General features: G+C 39.9%; 1 pseudogene; it reads right to left on the bottom strand.

The window, feature by feature from the left end:
- Positions 1–10941: 10941 nt before the first annotated feature.
- LOC100442493 (cytochrome b-c1 complex subunit 2, mitochondrial-like) lies at positions 10942–18301 on the bottom strand (annotated as a pseudogene).
- Between the last annotated feature and the right edge of the window lie 1345 nt (positions 18302–19646).

The following is a 19646-nucleotide window of genomic DNA, read 5'->3' as shown; positions in this document are numbered from 1 at the left end:
CATTTCAGAACCAGTGTCTCATTTACTGGCAGAGAAGGGACTGAATCTCCAGGCCTCCTAGCTTCAAGCAGTCATGATTTAAAAATGGAACTTGTCTAGGTCAAAGAGAAAAGTAACTGAGAAAGTAGATTCAAATGAAGTCATACAAGATCTGCATAGAAAATTAAAAGCAACACAGCCCTGGCCAGTGGAGTTAGCATCTACAGTGTCATTTTGTGGAATCCCAAACCGAATTATCAATCCCCGACATCCATGGTCAAGCCTTAAATTCCATCATTATGATGGCTAAGAGCTTTTTTCACTCAGCACAAACCAGGTAAACCTAAACCACTGCCACCTCAGAATTAGAACGTCCAAGACTTTAACAAGAAAGGGAAAGAGAGGAGAGGAAGGAGACACCTTGTTGAGACATAACAAAAGAAAAAGACAGCTCATAAGTTCTTATATCGAAGTAGATCTGCCAAGTATCCAACAAGGGAAAAATAGCTAGAACATTGCAGAGAGTTGTGAAAATCACCTACTTTAAAGTCTGAACTTTGTAAAACTGCAAAAAGAGAGCTACTCTTGGCAGTTAGTTTGTCAGCCTTAATAAAAGGAAGTGGCAAGTCTAGCCTGTGTCAGGGTGGATTAGCATGGCCTGTGTGGGATGGCAAAAAGAGGACAGCAGACGACAAAAAAAAAAACATGAATATTACAAGGATTAAAAAAGAGGAACCAGACTTAACCAAAATGAAGAGATCTTTCTTTGGTCTTAGCTATGAGTTTTATCAAGATGTGGATTAGGAAGTAGGGGTGGGCATGGATGGTTGTGCAGGTTGCCCTAAACAAGCATGCCACTCTTGCCAGTGGGACAGGTGCAGACTAAGTCCATCTGCTGCTCTGCTCATCAATCCATGCTCAGACCAGCCCGAGGGGACAGGGTGGTGAATGTTCCTAATCTTCCAAGGCCAGCAACAGGCTCAGGTTATAAATGACAGAATCACCTAGCTGGCTTGCCTTTTGATACTTGTTCTTTGATAGATCTATGTTCAAATTAACTGTTGGCAACCTGTACATTTCAAAGAATGACTTTGAGTCTTTTCAACTAATTTTCTTATTTTCTTCATAAACTTCCAAACTCAGGATATCCAATCAACCCTTTAGAGTCAACGGCTTGGTGCCTAGACAGAGCAAAATGAGAATCTCCCTTTCACAGAATGACACGAAGGAACAGATTCCCTCTTACGAAGAAGCACCAATTACAGGATAGTCCCTTTTTTCTGGAGCCAGATTCAAACTCAAATTATTATTATTTTGTTTAATTTCATTGCTTGTTTCTGAAAATGCTTTTTTTGGGGGGGTGGGGATCCTTAGGGATTGTGCTGATCTGGTTCGGGGTTTGCTTTCCTACTGCCTTTCATGATACCTCCATGTTTGCTGTGACTAGGATCCGTCAAGCACCCTTTACTTTTAGAAATTCTTCCCAAACACTCAAAATTACAGAAACAGAAATAGCAGTGTCCTCCTCTCTCCAACAAGGAACAGGAAAGAAACTTGCCTGAAAAGGAGAAGCTGGTTTCCAATAAGTACAAACTAGAAGAGATGACTTGTTTGCTGTTTGGAAATTTGGAACCTTTGCAACTAGACTGTTTGTGGCAGTGAGGCTGGTGCCACCCATGTGCTTAGCATCAGTAGTGTGGCCTGGGGCTACGTCTACGACCTGACCACTTAACCCCATCTCGACTGCTACTGTCCTTGTCCAAGCCACCATCACAGGTGGTGCTTGCTTCCCTCCTCTGCCTTTCCTGTAATAGGCTATGCTCAGTGCAGCAGCCAGAGATCCTGTTAAAACATCCATCCCTCCACTACCCAGAGCCCTCTACTAGCTCCCCAGCTGGTCCCCAGTAAAGGGAAAAGCCCTTCCCATGACCTGCTAGGCCCCACATGACCTGGCTCCCAACCCCCTGCTCTGCCTTGGGTCCCCCCACCACACTCCCCCTCACTTCCTCTGCTCCAGGCACACCCTGGCTCTCTTGCTGTTTCTTTCTGTTTCTTTCTTTCTTTTTTGTTTTTTTTAGAGGGAGTTTCACTCTTGTTGCCCAGGCTAGAATGCAATGGCAAGATCTTGGCTCACTGCAACCTCTGCCTCCTGGGTTCAAGCAATTCTCCCTGCCTCAGCCTCCCAAGTAGCTGGAATTACAGGCGTGTGCCACCACTCCCGGAACATTTTTGTATTTTTAGTAGAGACAAGGTTTCACCATGTTGGCCAGGCTGGTCTTGAACTCCTGACCTCAGGTGATCCACCCACCTCGGCCTCCCAAAGTGCTGGGATTACAAGCGTGAGCAACCGAGCCCTGCACCCTTGCTGTTTCTTTGTGCCCATGTATAGAAATTTCTCTAGGCCAGATGTATACCTAAAAATGGAAGCGCTGATCAGGGCATCTCTACATTTTCTAGATATGCCAAATTTCTTACAAATGGGTTTGCAATTTAAATTTCTACCCACATTGTGGGAGATGGTAGCTTTTGTCACGTTCTCTCCAATACTTGGCTTTATCACATATTTTAATTTTTACTAATCAGATGTGTGGGAAATGTCAACCCAACACAGGTTCAATCTACATTTTATTGATTATGATGAAAGTTGAGCTTATTTTCATGTTTATTGGTTAATTATATTTCCTATTCTGGAAATCTGCTGGGAAAGAGAGGAAATTGAGATAATGCGATTTCTTTAAAAGTTTATTCAGTTTTTCTATTTCTCATGAGTTGATTTTGGAAATGCATAATCTTTTAGAAAGTTATTCATTTCATCCAAATTTCCAAATGAATTGGCGTAAAGTTACTCCCTCTGTTCTCTCCTAATGTCTACCCTCTATCCTATTTAGCTGTCTTTTGTTGTTGTTTTAATATTACTTATTTGTACCTTTTCTCGTTTCTTTTCATCACTCTTGTTAAAGGTGAGTTAATTAAGACTGAATAGCCTCAGATTAGGCTACTCACAGAGTTATGAAAAGAAGTTTCAGTTTTCAGAATCTTAGATTTCAGAAGAGTAAATGGCAAACTATGGATCCATGTTTTCATTTTCATTTAGTTTTAAATATTTTGTAACTTTTGTTCTGCTTTCATTTTAACTCATAAGTCCTTTAGAAATTTACTTATTATTTTATTTTATTATTATTATTATTATTTTTGAGATGGAGTCTCGCTCTGTCGCCCAGGCTGGAGTGTGGTAGTGTGATCTTGGCTCACTGCAACCTCCACCTCCCAGGTTCAAGTGATTCTCCTGCCTCAGCCTCCCGAGTAGCTGGGATTACAGGCGCCCACCACCACATCCAGCTAATTTTTGTATTTTTAGTAGAGACAGGGTTTCACCATGTTGCCCAGGCTGGTCTCCAGCTCCTGACCTCAAGTGATCCGCCTGCCTCGCCCTCCCAAAATGCTGGAATTACAGGCGTGAGCCACCACACCTGGCCAGAAACTTATTTTTAGCTTCCAAACATACGTTCTTTTGCTTTTTGCAATCTATATGAAGGTGATTTTTAATCTAATAAACTATGGTCAGAAAGTGTGGTCTGTATGATACAATTACTTGCAAACTTGCTAACAAGTCTAGTATAAATGTACACATGGTCAGCTTTTCTGTAAGTTCTGTGTCTTCTCTGTTTCGTAACATCTGAGCTGACAGGCCATGAATGGGCCATGAGTATGTTGTAGTGTATTGATTTATTCAGCCCCAGGACAGCTGGGCAATGCCTTATCATGAGCGCCATAGTCTGGGGTTCCTCAGAGGGCAGCCGTGGCTCAGGAAGCTCACTCCGGGTGGCAGGCAGAAAAGGCTTATTCAGGCTTTGCTGCTCTATGGTATGTGCTAAGCCCAGGGCTGACATCCATATCACCAGCCAGCTACAGAGCCCTTGGCTGCCAATCCAGAACAAGGGCTCTGTCAAATTGCAGGACGAGTTTGTTCATGTTCCAGGTGTCCAGGAACCTGGAGCACAGCCCAGGTCTCCAGTAGAGTTGGGGGCCAGGGAGGCTCAGTCAGGGCTCCTGGAAGATATAGCTCCTGGCAGCAGCACCCAGTCTCTGTTTTACATATTTTGGTCACTTCCCTCCACTGTGGCTGATGTGCCCTTTTAGTGGCATCCAGACCATTTGCAGGGTGACCGTTCTAACAATATATGCATGATTTGTGAAGTAGCACTGCATCATGTTAAAAACCCTACATGTGAAACATTTGATACCTTTGATATTTGTCTGTATGTCAAATTTCAAGATATTTCAACATTATATTTTCTAATGAAAGACAACTATTAGATCCTTCAAATATAATTTCAACTGTTGCAAACTTTTGAATGATTCTAAACACTTTGCTTTCATTTTTTGTCACTTACTTATTTGAATAAAGCTTCTCATTGATCATGATTATCATGAATTTGAAATTATTAACAGGAAAAATCTTGATTTGAAATGTGCTTAGCAATTTTAAGTGTAAAATATGATAAAGGCTTATGTCTGTGGGAGCAACCTCATTTCTGATGTAAAAATTGGAAAATATTTTATTTGTAAAATTTTTGAAAAGTCAATATTTAACATTTTATAATGCTGTGAATTTTGTATTTCTTCTTCTTGTTATATTAAAATGAAAATTACCTTCTTGGCAGATTGTTTCTTTAGTGTTATGTAGTTTTTCTCTTTCTCAAATTAAACCTTTTGCCTTAAATTCTATTTGATGTTACTCTTCAGCATGATTTTGGTGAATTTTTTTTCTAGAATACCTCTCCGTCCCTTTATTTTCAGTCTTCCTATGTGCTTTTGTTATAGGAGCTCTTGTATAAGCAGTGTCTGAAAATCTACATCCTTAAGAAATTATGTTAATCCATTACTTTTTTACTTTTTTTTGATTATGGATATAATCAGACTCACTTTAGCTAATCTGTTTTGTTTTCTGTTGACCAACTTTTTCCTTTCTTAAATCTCTTTCCTTGTCTTTAGTCTGCTTTTCCCCCTGGAAGTTATACAGTGTAGTCAATTCTCTTTGAAGTTACTCTTATTTTTCTTTGTTTTAAAAAACATCCATCTTTAATTACAGATTTTTCTAACAGATTCTAGAGTTTTTCAATATTTCTATTTTTCTTCTCAACACGACATAAATTTTTGCACACTTTGCTCATTGAGCATTACCTCCCTACTATCTAGTCATTGCTGCCCTGAGGTTTAGGGGATTTTGTTTAGGTGGTTTTCTTTTACATTTCTAAACAACATAAGTTTTCTTCCATCAGCAGTTAAATTTACCGATATATTTTTATCAGTTTCTGTCCTTACAGCCATTTCTTGTATGCCATGATTTTCTTCTAGGTTCACTTTTCTTCTTGTGGAAGCACATTTTAAAAATAGTTCTTTTAATGAGTGCCTGTAGAGAGTAAAATCCCTTAATCCTTGTATGTCTTAAGATGTCTTTCATTTGTCTTCAGTCTTGAATAACAATTTAGCAGTGTGTAAAATTCTATGTTGATAGTCATTTTCCTTGAACACCTTGTCATCTGGCATAAAACCAATCTTTTCTCGATGACGTCTTTCAAGGGATTCTCTACATCATTGATGTGCTACAATTTCACAATAATATATCTAGGCATAGGTTGAATAGAGCATTCATGTCCTTCTCCAATTCTAGAATAATTATTAGTTATTAATTTTTCAGATGTTAGTTTTCACTGATACCCTTCTCTCTTATTTTTTGAAACACCACACAAATGTCAGTCTCTCAATCTATTCTTTAGTCTCTTATTAGTTCTCCCACATAAAATATCTTTGCTCCTTTGAGCTATGTCCTGGGTGGGTTTCTCCATATTAATTTCCAATTCATGAATTTTCTTTGTGTATAGTTTGGAGAGCATTATTTTCCATTTTGATGACAATAATCTTAATTTCTAAGATTTTACTATTTTTGATTTGTTCTTTTTCATATACTCCTTCTTTTTGTTTCATTTCTTCCCATATTATTTTGTAGTCATTGCTCTATTTTAGTATCAAGTAATTCCTTCATTTGTTTCTCCAGAATAACAAAATACAGTAATTTTAAAGTCTTTTTTCAATTAATTCATCATTAATTTCATCTGGAGTAAATCTGAATCAGGATGATTCTGGACACAACTATCACAAAAGCTAACCAAAATTAATAGATTAAACAAAAAGGGGAGTTATTGTTTCACATAACAAAACACCTTGAGGTAAGATAATAAGACAATAATCAATCATAAGCAATATTTTAAGATAAGAAATCTACACACGTTGCTTATTTATATCTTATAGCTAATAAAGAAATCATAATGCCCTTTTCATTGCAAGTGTCTATACCTTCAGAAATCAGAAAAACCAATTTAAATTTTAGTACCAAGGACAATAAATTATAAAGTAACAGAACCAATTTAGCAAATCAGACTTTTTGATACTTAAAGTGATATTTCATGGTAATTATAGTTATATCTAAAGTCTAGGTATCTTGAAAATCTCTGTTAAAAATACACTGCAAGAATGATTTTTTATGATAAAAGAAAACGGTGGTCACAATTAGCAAATTTTCTCATCCAGTCTTTATCAGACAAAAATGTAGGACCAATATTCTTGTGAATGTTCTCTGCTTAATACATTATTGGAATTGACTTTTTAATTACCTTTATGGTTTAGAATTTTGTCTGCCCTCTGCAGCTGCAGAGAGGTGGTATATTTTAAATTGGGGTGTCTATATGTTCGCTGCTAGTATATAGAAGCACACCTGATCTTTTAAAAAACGATTTTTTTGAGACAAAGTCTCGCCCAAGCTGGAGTACAGTGGCGCGATCTTGGCTCACTGCAGCCTCCCTCTGCCCAGTTCAAGTGATTTTTGTGTGTCAGCCTCCCCAGTAGCTGAGATTACAGGCACATGCCACAAAGCCCAGCTAATTTTTACAGTTTTAGTAGAGATGGGGTTTTGCCATGTTGGCCAGGCTGGTATCAAACCCCTGGCCTCAAGTGATCCGCCTGCCTCAGACTCCCAAAGTCCTGGGTTTATAAGTATGAGCCATCATGCCCAGCCATAATTGATCTTTATTTGCTTGTCTATAGTTCTCTATTATTGTACTGACTTTCTCTGGTTTTGGTGTCAAGGTAATTCTAGATATAAAAAAATTACAAGTATTCCTTCCTTTTCTATTTTCTTGGAGAGATTACATAGCACTGGTTTCCCCCAGTGAAACCATATAGACCTGGAGATTCCTTTTTTGGGAATTTCAAGAATTATGGATTCCATTTCCTTAATAGTTAGAGAGAATATTAAAATTTTCTATGTCACACTGGGTGAGTTAAGGTAGTTTGTGTTTTTCAAAGAATTGGTCCATTTCATTGAAGTTGTGAAATTTATATGTGTAGAGTTGTCCATAGTGTTCCCTTATTTTGCTTTTGATTTCTTTGGGGTCTGTAATGATGCCCCTTGTTTAATTCCTGATATTGGTAATTTGTGTCTTCTTGCTTTTTCTCTTTGTCAGTCTTACTAGAGGCTGTCAATGTTAGTAAGCTTTTAGAAGAACAAGCTTGTATTTTCCTGATTTTCTTCGTCACTTTTCTCTTTTCAGCTTCATTGATTTCTGCTCTTATTTTTATTATTTTCTTGTTTTTCTTGCTTTGAGTTTATTTAGCTCTTCTTTTCCCAGCTTCTTGAGGGAGCGAAATAACTGATAGGAGATTTTTTCCTGTTTCCTAATATACACATTTAGTGCTATAAATTTCTCTCTCAGCATTGCTTTAGCAGTGTCTCACAGATTTGGGTATGTTGTATTTTCTTTTTTTTTTTTTTTTTTTTGAGACGGAGTCTCGCTCTGTCGCCCAGGCTGCAGTGGCACGATCTCGGTTCACTGCAAGCTCCGCCTCCCAGGTTCACGCCATTCTCCTGCCTCAGCCTCCCGAGTAGCTAAGACTACAGGCGCCAGCCACCACGCCTGGCTAATTTTTTGTATTTTTTAGTAGAGATGGGGTTTCACCATGTTAGCCAGGATGGTTTGATCTCCTGACCTCGTGATCCACCCTCCTTGGCCTCCCAAAGTGCTGGGATTACAGGCGTGAGCCACTGCGCCCAGCCGTATTTTCTTTTTAATTCAGTTCATTGTATTTTTAAATTTCCCTTAAGACTTTCTTTTTGGTGCATGGATTATTTATAAGTGTACTGTGTAGTTTCCAAATGTTTGTTGATATTTCTGTTTTCTTTTTTGGGTGGAGGGAGGGGGACAGAGTCTCATTCTGTCACCCAGGCTGGAGTGCAGTGGCACAATCTTGGCTTACTGCAACCTCCACCTCCTGGCTTCAGGTGATTCTCCTGCCTCAGCTTCCTAAGTAGCTGGAACTACAGGCACGCACCACCATGCCCAACTGATTTTTGTGGTTTTTGGCAGAGATGGGGTTTTCACCATATTGGTCAGGCTGGTCTTGAACTCCTGACCTCAAGTGATCTACCTATGTTGGCCTCCCAGAGTGCTGGGATTACAGGTGTGAGCCACTGTGCCCGAACTGTTATCTTTTTATTATTGATTTTTATTTTGATTCCATTGTTATCTGAGAACACACCTGTATTATTTTAACTCTTTCAAAGAGTTGAGGCTTGTTTTATTGCCTAGAACATAATCAACCTGGGTAAATAACCTGTGGATGCTTATAAAGAATATGTATTCTAGTGTCATTTGCTGAAATGTTCTTTAAATGTCAATGAGATCCTGTTGGTTGATGATGTTATTAAGTTCTATAATCTTACAATTTTTTTATCTAACTGTTTTATCAGTTGTTGAGAGAAGGATTTTGAAGTCTCCAACTATAGCTGTTGATTTATCTCTTACTCCTTTTATTTTTTTTCCATGTTTTCGTCACATATTTCACAACTTTAATGTTTGGTGCATACACATTTAGGATTTCTATATCTTCTTGGGAGAGTGACATTTGTATCCATTTGTAATGTCCCTCTCTGCCCCTGTTACTTTTCTTTACTCTGAAGCCTTCTTTATGTGATATTGAGACAGGCACCACTATTTCTTTTGTTTTTTTTTCTTTAATGCCCCCACACCTATTTTTTGAGTAATATTTGCATGATATATCTTTTTCCATCCTTTTATTTTTGATCTACATATATCGTTATTTTGAAGTGAGATTCTTGTAGACAGCATATAGTTGAGTCACATTTTAAAATCCATACTACCAATCTTTGTTTTTAAATAGGTGCACTTAGATAATTTACATTTAATGTAATTATTGACATATTAGGGCTTATGTCTGCCATTTATTTTTAGTACCTGTTTTTTCTCTCTGTTTTTCATTTCTGTTTTTCTTCTGCCTTTCTGTCAGATATTAGAGCATTTTTTTAGAATTCCATTTTGATTTATCCATGTTTTTGTACCTTTTAAGTTGTTGCTCTGGGTATTATATGACAAATACATTAATTATCACAGTCTACTGGTATCAACTTTCACCCATTCAAAGGATGTATAGAAGCCTTATCTCCCTATCCTTCTAGCCTATATACTGTCTTAAATATTTCCTCTACACACATTTCAGACTATCAGTGTTACAATTTTTGTTTCAACCAACAAACACAATTTAGAAAGCTCATGAGCTGGAAGAAAATGTACTGCACTTACCTATAATTTTAGTCTTTTTGCTGTTCTTGCCGCCTTCCTCATGTTTTGTCACTTCCCTTCGGTTCAGAGAACTCCCTTTAGACATTCTCTTATGATAGTCTTATTTGCTAGTGACAAATCCTTTCTTTCTCTTCATCTGATAATGTTTTGATTTTCCTTGCATTCTTGAAGGATATTTTCACTGGATGTAGGATTCTAGATCGATGGTTCTTTTCTTGCAACAATTACAAAATGTTGTGCCACTAACTTTGAGCCTTATGATTTCTGATGAAAAATTCACTGTCATTTAAGCTGCTTGTCCTCTACTGTGTTTCTCTCTGGCTTTCAATATTTTTTTGTTCTCTATCTTTAGTTTTCAGAGGTTTGATTATAATAAGTCTTGGTGTGGATTTCTTTGGGTTTATCTTGTTTGGGATACACTCAGCTTCTTTAATTTGTAAGCTTATGTCTTTTGCCAAATTTATAAAGTTTTTACCCATTATTACTCTAAATATCTTTTTAGCCTCATTTTCTTTTTTTTCTCCTTGTGGGACTCATAACGTAAATTTTAGATCTTTTGTTGTAATTCCACAGGCTCCTGAGGCTCTGTTCATTTTTTTTATTATTTATTTATTTAGTTAGTTAGTTATTTTTGAAACAGTCTTGCTCTGTCGCGCAGGCTGGAATGCAGTGGCATGATCTAGGCTCACTGCAACCTCCACTTCCTGGGTTCAAGTGATTCTCCTGCCTCAGCCTCCTGAGTAGCTGGGAATACAGGCACACGCCACCATGCCTGGCTAATTTTTGTATTTTTAGTAGAGATGGGTTTCACCACGTTGGTCAGGCTGTTCTCAAACTCCTGGCCTTGAGTGATCTGCCCGCCTTGGCCTCCCAAAGTGCTGGGATTACAGGTGCAGGCCACCGTGCCTGGCCATAATTTTTTTTTTTTAATTTTCTGTCTGTTGTTCAGATTAGGTCATTTCTATTGTTCATTCTTCCAGTTCACTGATTCTTTTCTCTGTCTCCTCCATTCTGCTCTTGAACCCATCCAGTCAGTTTTTTTCTAACATTTAAGCAAAATGTTTTATTGACTTTAGGTAAGCTGGGAATAATTGCCTACATTTATGCTTTAAGGCATTTTACCTCATTGTAAAAAAAAAAAAAAAAGATAAATGTTAGATACTTCTGGCTTTCATGTGTTTGAGGCTCTGGGCTGAGAGAATGTTCAGCCCTTTCGTATAATATGTGCTTCTGTATTACCACTCATCAACCAAAGGTGTATGTTCCAAATTTTCACTTGTTGCCATTAACAAGTAGAAGTTTGTTTCTAGCCAGAAGCAAACTTCTTTGCAGAATTGATGAAGACAGCACTAGCCAACCAACTAATATACTGAAGGACTGGTGACATTGGCTCGTAAGAAACAGTAACTACAGCCTGGGGCCTGACTTCTTCTACGAAACCCTCAGAAGACTTCACTTATATTTGCTATCCAGCTTTCAGTTTGTTCTTGGCAGCCTGGACATTGAAAAGCTTTTCTTGAGCGATTATTTCCACTTGGTTATAGGCAGCCTTGATAACATCTCCAGCAGCTGCAGCCTGGAAGACAATGTACATCCTGAAGAGTCCAAAATTGGAGTAACTAGCATTAAAAACAGAAATACCAAGTGGCTGGTGAATTGCCTTGGCAATAGCCTGCTATAGACAGCTGGTGGCATCACTGTCCCCCTTGACATATGGTGTCCCTCTTGATATGCTAAATGCATTTGCTGTGCCCATCTTGTGGCAGCACTTTCTGCTACAAGAGCAAGCATGGACAAGACTGTCTCCATTTTGTTCTTGAATTTCACCTCCACAGTATTTGGCTTTTGTACCAGATGAAAGAAACCCACCCCTCCTGTTGAGAAACTATTCAGCAACTTGCTTTAGAACAGAGTGACTCACACCAAGTCCAACCAAGCCATTCTTGCACTTGTGAAGTGGTTCTAAACACAGTAATGTAACTCTTCCCATGTCACTTTTCCAATCCTATAGCCAGGACAATACAAGGAATTAGCCAAGGCATCCCAATAAGCTTCAGTATGCAAATTTTCAATGACATGTGCCTGTGGATTCTGAAAATTCACAGCTTTGTCTATCATTAGCTGAGACTGAAGGCAGCTACTTCCCAATGATAAAATCCTGGTGCTGTGGCGACATTGAGCAGGAACTCCATTAGAATATCAATATCACTCTGCAGACATTCCATGATGTAAGCTATGTTTTCTCTTGTTGCAATTACACTTAATTTACCACCAGCTGCTTCAATGTCATGGGCTATCTTGAAAGATGAAGTTCCTTTCGTAGTCAAACTGGATGAAAGACACAGCAGGAGGGAGGAGCCAAGATGGCCGAATAGGAACAGCTCCGGTCTACAGCTCCCAGCGCGAGCGTCGCAGAAGACGGGTGATTTCTGCATTTCCATCTGAGGTACCGTGTTCATCTCACTAGGGAGTGCCAGACAGTGGGCGCAGGTCAGTGGGTGAGCGCACCGTGCGCCAGCCGAAGCAGGGGCGAGGCATTGCCTCACTCGGGAAGCGCAAGGGGTCAGGGAGTTCCCTTTCCAGGGGTGACAAACGGCACCTGGAAAATCGGGCCACTCCCACCCGAATACTGTGCTTTTCCGACGGGCTTAGGAAACGGTTCCCCAGGAGAGTATAGCCCGCACCTGGCTCAGAGGGTCCTACGCCCACGGAGTCTCGCTGATTGCTAGCACAGCAGTCTGAGATCAAACAGCAAGGCGGCAGCGAGGCTGGGGGAGGGGCGCCCGCCATTGCCCAGGCTCGCTTAGGTAAACAAAGCAGCCTGGAAGCTTGAACTGGGTGGAGCCCACCACAGCTCAAGGAGGCCTGCCTGCCTCTGTAGGCTCCACCTCTGGGGGCAGGGCACAGACAAACAAAAAGACAGCAGTAACCTCTGCAGACTTAAATGTCCCTGTCTGACAGCTTTGAGGAGAGCACTGGTTCTCCCAGCACGCAGCTGGAGATCTGAGAACGGGCTGACTGCCTCCTCAAGTGGGTCCCTGACCCCTGACCCCCGAGCAGCCTAACTGGGAGGCACCCCCCAGCAGGGGCAGACTGACACCTCACACGGCCGGCCAGGTACTCCAACAGACCTGCAGCTGAGGGTCCTGTCTGTTAGAAGGAAAACTAGCAGAAAGGACATCCACACCAAAAACCCATCTGTACATCACCATCATCAAAGACCAAAAGTAGATAAAACCACAAAGATGGGGAAAAAACAGAGCAGAAAAACTGGAAACTCTAAAATGCAGAGCACCTCTCCTCCTCCAAAGGAACGCAGTTCCTCACCAGCAACGGAACAAAGCTGGACGGAGAATGACTTTGACGAGCTGAGAGAAGAAGGCTTCAGACGATCAAATTACTCCGAGCTACGGGAGGATATTCAAACCAAAGGCAAAGAAGTTGAAAACTTTGAAAAAAATTTAGAAGAATGTATAACTAGAATAACCAATACAGAGAAGTGCTTAAAGGAGCTGATGGAGCTGAAAACCAAGGCTCGAGAACTACGTGAAGAATGCAGAAGCCTCAGGAGCCGATGCGATCAAATGGAAGAAAGGGTATCAGCCCTGGAAGATGAAATGAATGAAATGAAGCGGGAAGGGAAGTTTAAAGAAAAAAGAATAAAAAGAAATGAGCAAAGCCTCCAAGAAATGTGGGACTATGTGAAAAGACCAAATCTACGTCTGATTGGTGTACCTGAAAGTGACGGGGAGAATGGAAACAAGTTGGAAAACATTCTGCAGGATATTATCCAGGAGAACTTCCCCAATCTAGCAAGGCAGGCCAACATTCAGATTCAGGAAATACAGAGAACGCCACAGAGATACTCCTCGAGAAGAGCAACTCCAAGACACATAATTGTCAGATTCACCAAAGTTGAAATGAAGGAAAAAATGTTAAGGGCAGCCAGAGAGAAAGGTCGGGTTACCATCAAAGGGAAGCCCATCAGACTAACAGCGGATCTCTCGGCAGAAACCCTACAAGCCAGAAGAGAGTGGGGGCCAATATTCAACATTCTTAAAGAAAAGAATTTTCAACCCAGAATTTCATATCCTGCCAAACTAAGCTTCATAAGTGAAGGAGAAATAAAATACTTTACAGACAAGCAAATGCTAAGAGATTTTGTCACCACCAGGCCTGCCCTAAAAGAGCTCCTGAAGGAAGCGCTAAACATGGAAAGGCACAACCGGTACCAGCCACTGCAAAATCATACCGAATTGTAAAGACCATCGAGACTAGGAAGGGACTGCATCAACTAACGAGCAAAATAACCAGCTAACGTCATAATGACAGGATCAGATTCACACATAACAATATTAACTTTAAATGTAAATGGACTAAATGCTCCAATTAAAAGACACAGACTGGCAAATTGGATAAAGACTCAAGACCCATCAGTGTGCTGTATTCAGGAAACCCATCTCACGTGCAGAGACACACATAGGCTCAAAATAAAAGGATGGAGGAAGATCTACCAAGCAAATGGAAAACAAAAAAAGGCAGGGGTTGCAATCCTAGTCTCTGATAAAACAGACTTTAAACCAACAAAGATCAAAAGAGACAAAGAAGGCCATTACATAATGGTAAAGGGATTAATTCAACAAGAAGAGCTAACTATCCTAAATATATATGCACCCAATACAGGAGCACCCAGATTCATAAAGCAAGTCCTGAGTGACCTACAAAGAGACTTAGACTCCCAAACATTAATAATGGGAGACTTTAACACCCCACTGTCAACATTAGACAGATCAACGAGACAGAAAATCAACAAGGATACCCAGGAATTGAACTCAGCTCTGCACCAAGCAGACCTAATAGACATCTACAGAACTCTCCACCCCAAATCAACAGAATATACATTTTTTTCAGCACCACACCACACCTATTCCAAAATTGACCATATACTTGGAAGTAAAGCTCTCCTCAATAAATGTAAAAGAACAGAAATTATAACAAACTATCTCTCAGATCACAGTGCAATCAAGCTAGAACTCAGGATTAAGAATCTCACTCAAAACCGCTCAACTACATGGAAACTGAACAACCTGCTCCTGAATGACTACTGGGTACACAATGAAATGAAGGCAGAAATAAAGATGTTCTTTGAAACCAACGAGAACCAAGACACAACATACCAGAATCTCTGGGATGCATTCAAAGCAGTGTGTAGAGGGAGATTTATAGTACTAAATGCCCACAAGAGAAAGCAGGAAACATCCAAAATTGACACCCTAACATCACAATTAAAAGAACTAGAAAAGCAAGAGCAAACACATTCAAAAGCTAGCAGAAGGCAAGAAATAACTAAAATCAGAGCAGAACTGAAGGAAATAGAGACACAAAAAAACCTTCAAAAAATAAATGAATCCAGGAGCTGGTTTTTTGAGAGGATCAACAAAATTGATAGACCACTAGCAAGATTAATAAAGAAAAAAAGAGAGAAGAATCAAATAGATGCAATAAAAAATGATAAAGGGGATATCACCACTGATCCCACAGAAATACAAACTACCATCAGAGAATATTACAAACACCTCTACGCAAATAAACTAGAAAATCTAGAAGAAATGGATAAATTCCTCAACACATACACCCTCCCAAGACTAAACCAGGAAGAAGTTGAATCTCTGAATAGACCAATAACAGGATCTGAAATTGTGGCAATAATCAATAGCTTACCAACCAAAAAAAGTCCAGGACCAGATGGGTTCACAGCCGAATTCTACCAGAGGTACAAGGAGGAGCTGGTACCATTCCTTCTGAAACTATTCCAATCAATAGAAAAAGAGGGAATCCTCCCTAACTCATTTTATGAGGCCAGCATCATCCTGATACCAAAGCCTGGCAGAGACACAACAAAAAAAGAGAATTTTAGACCAATATCCTTGATGAACATTGATGCAAAAATCCTCAATAAAATACTGGCAAACAGAATCCAGCAGCACATCAAAAAGCTTATCCACCATGATCAAGTGGGCTTCATCCCTGGGATGCAAGGCTGGTTCAATATACGCAAATCAATAAATGTAATCCAGCATATAAACAGAACCAAAGTCAAAAACCACGTGATTATCTCAATAGATGCAGAAAAGGCCTTTGACAAAATTCAACAACCCTTCATGCTAAAAACTCTCAATAAATTAGGTATTGATGGGACGTATCTCAAAATAATAAGAGCTATTTATGACAAACCCACAGCCAATATCATACTGAATGGGCAAAAACTGGAAGCATTCCCTTTGAAAACTGGCACAAGACAGGGATGCCCTCTCTCACCACTTCTATTCAACATAGTGTTGGAAGTTCTGGCCAGGGCAATTAGGCAAGAGAAGGAAATCAAGGGTATTCAATTAGGAAAAGAGGAAGTCAAATTGTCCCTGTTTGCAGATGACATGATAGTATATCTAGAAAACCCCATTGTCTCAGCCCAAAATCTCCTTAAGCTGATAAGCAACTTCAGCAAAGTCTCAGGATACAAAATCAATGTACAAAAATCACAAGCATTCTTATACATCAATAACAGACAAACAGAGAGCCAAATCATGAGTGAACTCCCATTCACAATTGCTTCAAAGAGAATAAAATACCTAGGAATCCAACTTACAAGGGATGTGAAGGACCTCTTCAAGGAGAACTACAAACCACTGCTCAAGGAAATAAAAGAGGATACAAACAAATGGAAGAACATTCCATGCTCATGGGTAGGAAGAATCAATATCATGAAAATGGCCATCCTTCCCAAGGTAATTTACAGATTCAATGCCATCCCCATCAAGTTACCAATGACTTTCTTCACAGAATTGGAAAAAACTACTTTAAAGTTCATATGGAACCAAAAAAGAGCCCGCATCGCCAAGTCAATCCTAAGCCAAAAGAACAAAGCTGGAGGCATCACGCTACCTGACTTCAAACTATACTACAAGGCTACAGTAACCAAAACAGCATGGTACTGGTACCAAAACAGAGATATAGATCAATGGAACAGAACAGAGCCCTCAGAAATAACGCCACATATCTACAACTATCTGATCTTTGACAAACCTGAGAAAAACAAGCAATGGGGAAAGGATTCCCTATTTAATAAATGGTGCTGGGAAAACTGGCTAGCAATATGTAGAAAGCTGAAACTGGATCCCTTCCTTACACCTTATACAAAAATTAATTCAAGATGGATTAAAGACTTAAATGTTAGACCTAAAACCATAAAAACCCTAGAAGAAAACCTAGGCAATACCATTCAGGACATAGGCATGGGCAAGGACTTCATGTCTAAAACTCCAAAAGCAATGGCAACAAAAGCCAAAATTGACAAATGGGATCTAATTAAACTAAAGAGCTTCTGCACAGCAAAGGAAACTACCATCAGAGTGAACAGGCAACCTACAAAATGGGAGAAAATTTTCGCAACCTACTCATCTGACAAAGGGCTAGTATCCAGAATCTACAATGAACTCCAACAAATTTACAAGAAAAAAACAAACAACCCCATCAAAAAGTGGGCAAAGGACATGAACAGACACTTCTCAAAAGAAGACATTTATGCAGCCAAAAAACACATGAAAAAATGCTCACCATCACTGGCCATCAGAGAAATGCAAATCAAAACCACAATGAGATACCATCTCACACCAGTTAGAATGGCAATCATTAAAAAGTCAGGAAACAACAGGTGCTGGAGAGGATGTGGAGAAATAGGAACACTTTTACACTGTTGGTGGGACTGTAAACTAGTTCAACCCTTGTGGAAGTCAGTGTGGCGATTCCTCAGGGATCTAGAACTAGAAATTCCATTTGACCCAGCCATCCCATTACTGGGTATATACCCAAAGGACTATAAATCATGCTGCTATAAAGACACATGCACACGTATGTTTATTGCGGCATTATTCACAATAGCAAAGACTTGGAAGCAACCCAAATGTCCAACAATGATAGACTGGATTAAGAAAATGTGGCACATATACACCATGGAATACTATGCAGCCATAAAAAATGATGAGTTCACGTCCTTTGTAGGGACATGGATGAAATTGGAAATCATCATTCTCAGTAAACTATCACAAGAACAAAAAACCAAACACCGCATATTCTCACTCATAGGTGGGAATTGAACAATGAGAACACATGGACACAGGAAGGGGAACATCACACTTCGGGGACTGTTGTGGGGTGGGGGGAGGGGGGAGGGATAGCATTGGGAGATATACCTAATGCTAGATGACGAGTTGGTGGGTGCAGCGCACCAGCATGGCACATGTATACATATGTAACTTACCTGCACGTTGTGCACATGTACCATAGAGCCTAAAGTACAATAATAATAATAATAATAATAATAATAAAAAAAAAAAAAAAAAAAAAAAAAAAAGAAAGACACAGCAAATGAGAAGTTACTAAATTGTTGGAGTCCTCATAGCTACTGCCTGCTTTAATGAACAAACCAATTCTTGATGCAGAGCATAGTTTTCCAAAGGAGAAATCACAAAACCACTTGGAAATTTGATGATCTCAAGGTCCTGATGATGTGGAGCCTCTCCTGTGGGGGTAGCTGTGGCTTTAACTTTGGGGGCAACTTTGAGGGAATAAAGTCTCAAAAAGAACCCAGCTCTGGTCAGTAGCCTCATGGCTCAAGATTGTTCGTGACCCATGGTAACTGCTGGCTTAAAGGACCATTCAGCAAGTTTTTAAATGTATTTTGTATAATTTCCATGTAGTTCTTTATATTTTCTATTTCTTATTTAAAACCTCTATTTTAACTGGTTTCCTTTGACACTGCTCTGGCAGGGAAAGGGGTGGCACTGCCTCATTACTGCCAGGTAGGGGTAGAAGTTGATTATCCACTTGGTCTCCATTGATACACAAAGTGGGGAGAGGCTCCTGTTACTGCTGGTGAGGGTGGCAGTCCCCACTAGGTTTCTGCTAATAGGTGGCTTGCTACTATTCCTATGCAGCCTCCACTGATACTAGATTACTTTTGGGTGGTGGCAAATGTCCTGCCTCTCCACTAGCCCTCCTGCTCTAAAACAACCCGAGTAGGGAGTGGGAGGGAAGCTTTGTTACTGCTGGGTGGGAGCTGAAGTCCAGACTTTCTACATTGTCCCACTGATGCTACAGGGAGGAGGAAGCGGGCCACATTACTGCCTGATAGGGATGAAAGCTCCAGCTCCCTACCTGGCCTTCACTGATACAATCCTGCTACACGAGTGAGGAGAGATTTGAAGGCCTCAATATAGCCTGTCGAGGGTGGAAGTCTTGCTCCCAATGGGCCTTTGGCAGCATGGGTGGGTGTGGGGCCATAGCTCTCCTGTACTGCTTGGCTAGAGTGGAGTACTTGAGGTCCAAAAGTTTTCTGTCTTTCTAGCCCTTTGATTAGAAAGAGCACACTTTTGTTGGAAGTATTTTTTTGTGTTTACCTGTGGTATTTCCAGGTTCCTAGCTTCTCCAGCACAGTCTGGGATGTGTGAGACACAGAGAAAATCCAGTGATGTCACTACCGTGTGGTTTCTTGGGTCCCAACGTCTCTAGCTAATCTGCTCCACCTTTTGGAGTTTTCTTGTTTGCTTTAGATCAGGGGTTTTAGTCTAGCTAATCTGCTCCACCTTTTGAAGTTTTCTTGTTTGTTTTAGATCAGCGGTTTTAGTCATATTTTGTTTTGTTTTAGATCAGGGGTTTTGTTTTAGATCAGGATTTTCTTTTAGATCAGGGGTTTTAGTCATATTTAATAGGAGAAATATGGAAAAATACTTCTACTCTATCTTCCTGGAAGTTCCTGTTTATTTTTTATGTCCTTTTCCTCTGGCTAGACCGTAAGAGACTTACGAAACAAACACTTACACATTCTACTAAACTCAATGTCCAAAGTTTGTGAACTTCTTGAATATCGCTTGTTCATTTCCACCCCCAGTCACTGACCGAATCTCCCTGCTGTCCATCTACAATGCCAACGAGCTTCTGGTTAACTTCTTCTCA

This window comes from Pongo abelii, chromosome 2 (genome assembly GCF_028885655.2).
Source record: "Pongo abelii isolate AG06213 chromosome 2, NHGRI_mPonAbe1-v2.0_pri, whole genome shotgun sequence".
NCBI lineage: Eukaryota > Metazoa > Chordata > Mammalia > Primates > Hominidae > Pongo > Pongo abelii.
This window is presented reverse-complemented; position numbering and strand designations above follow the sequence as displayed.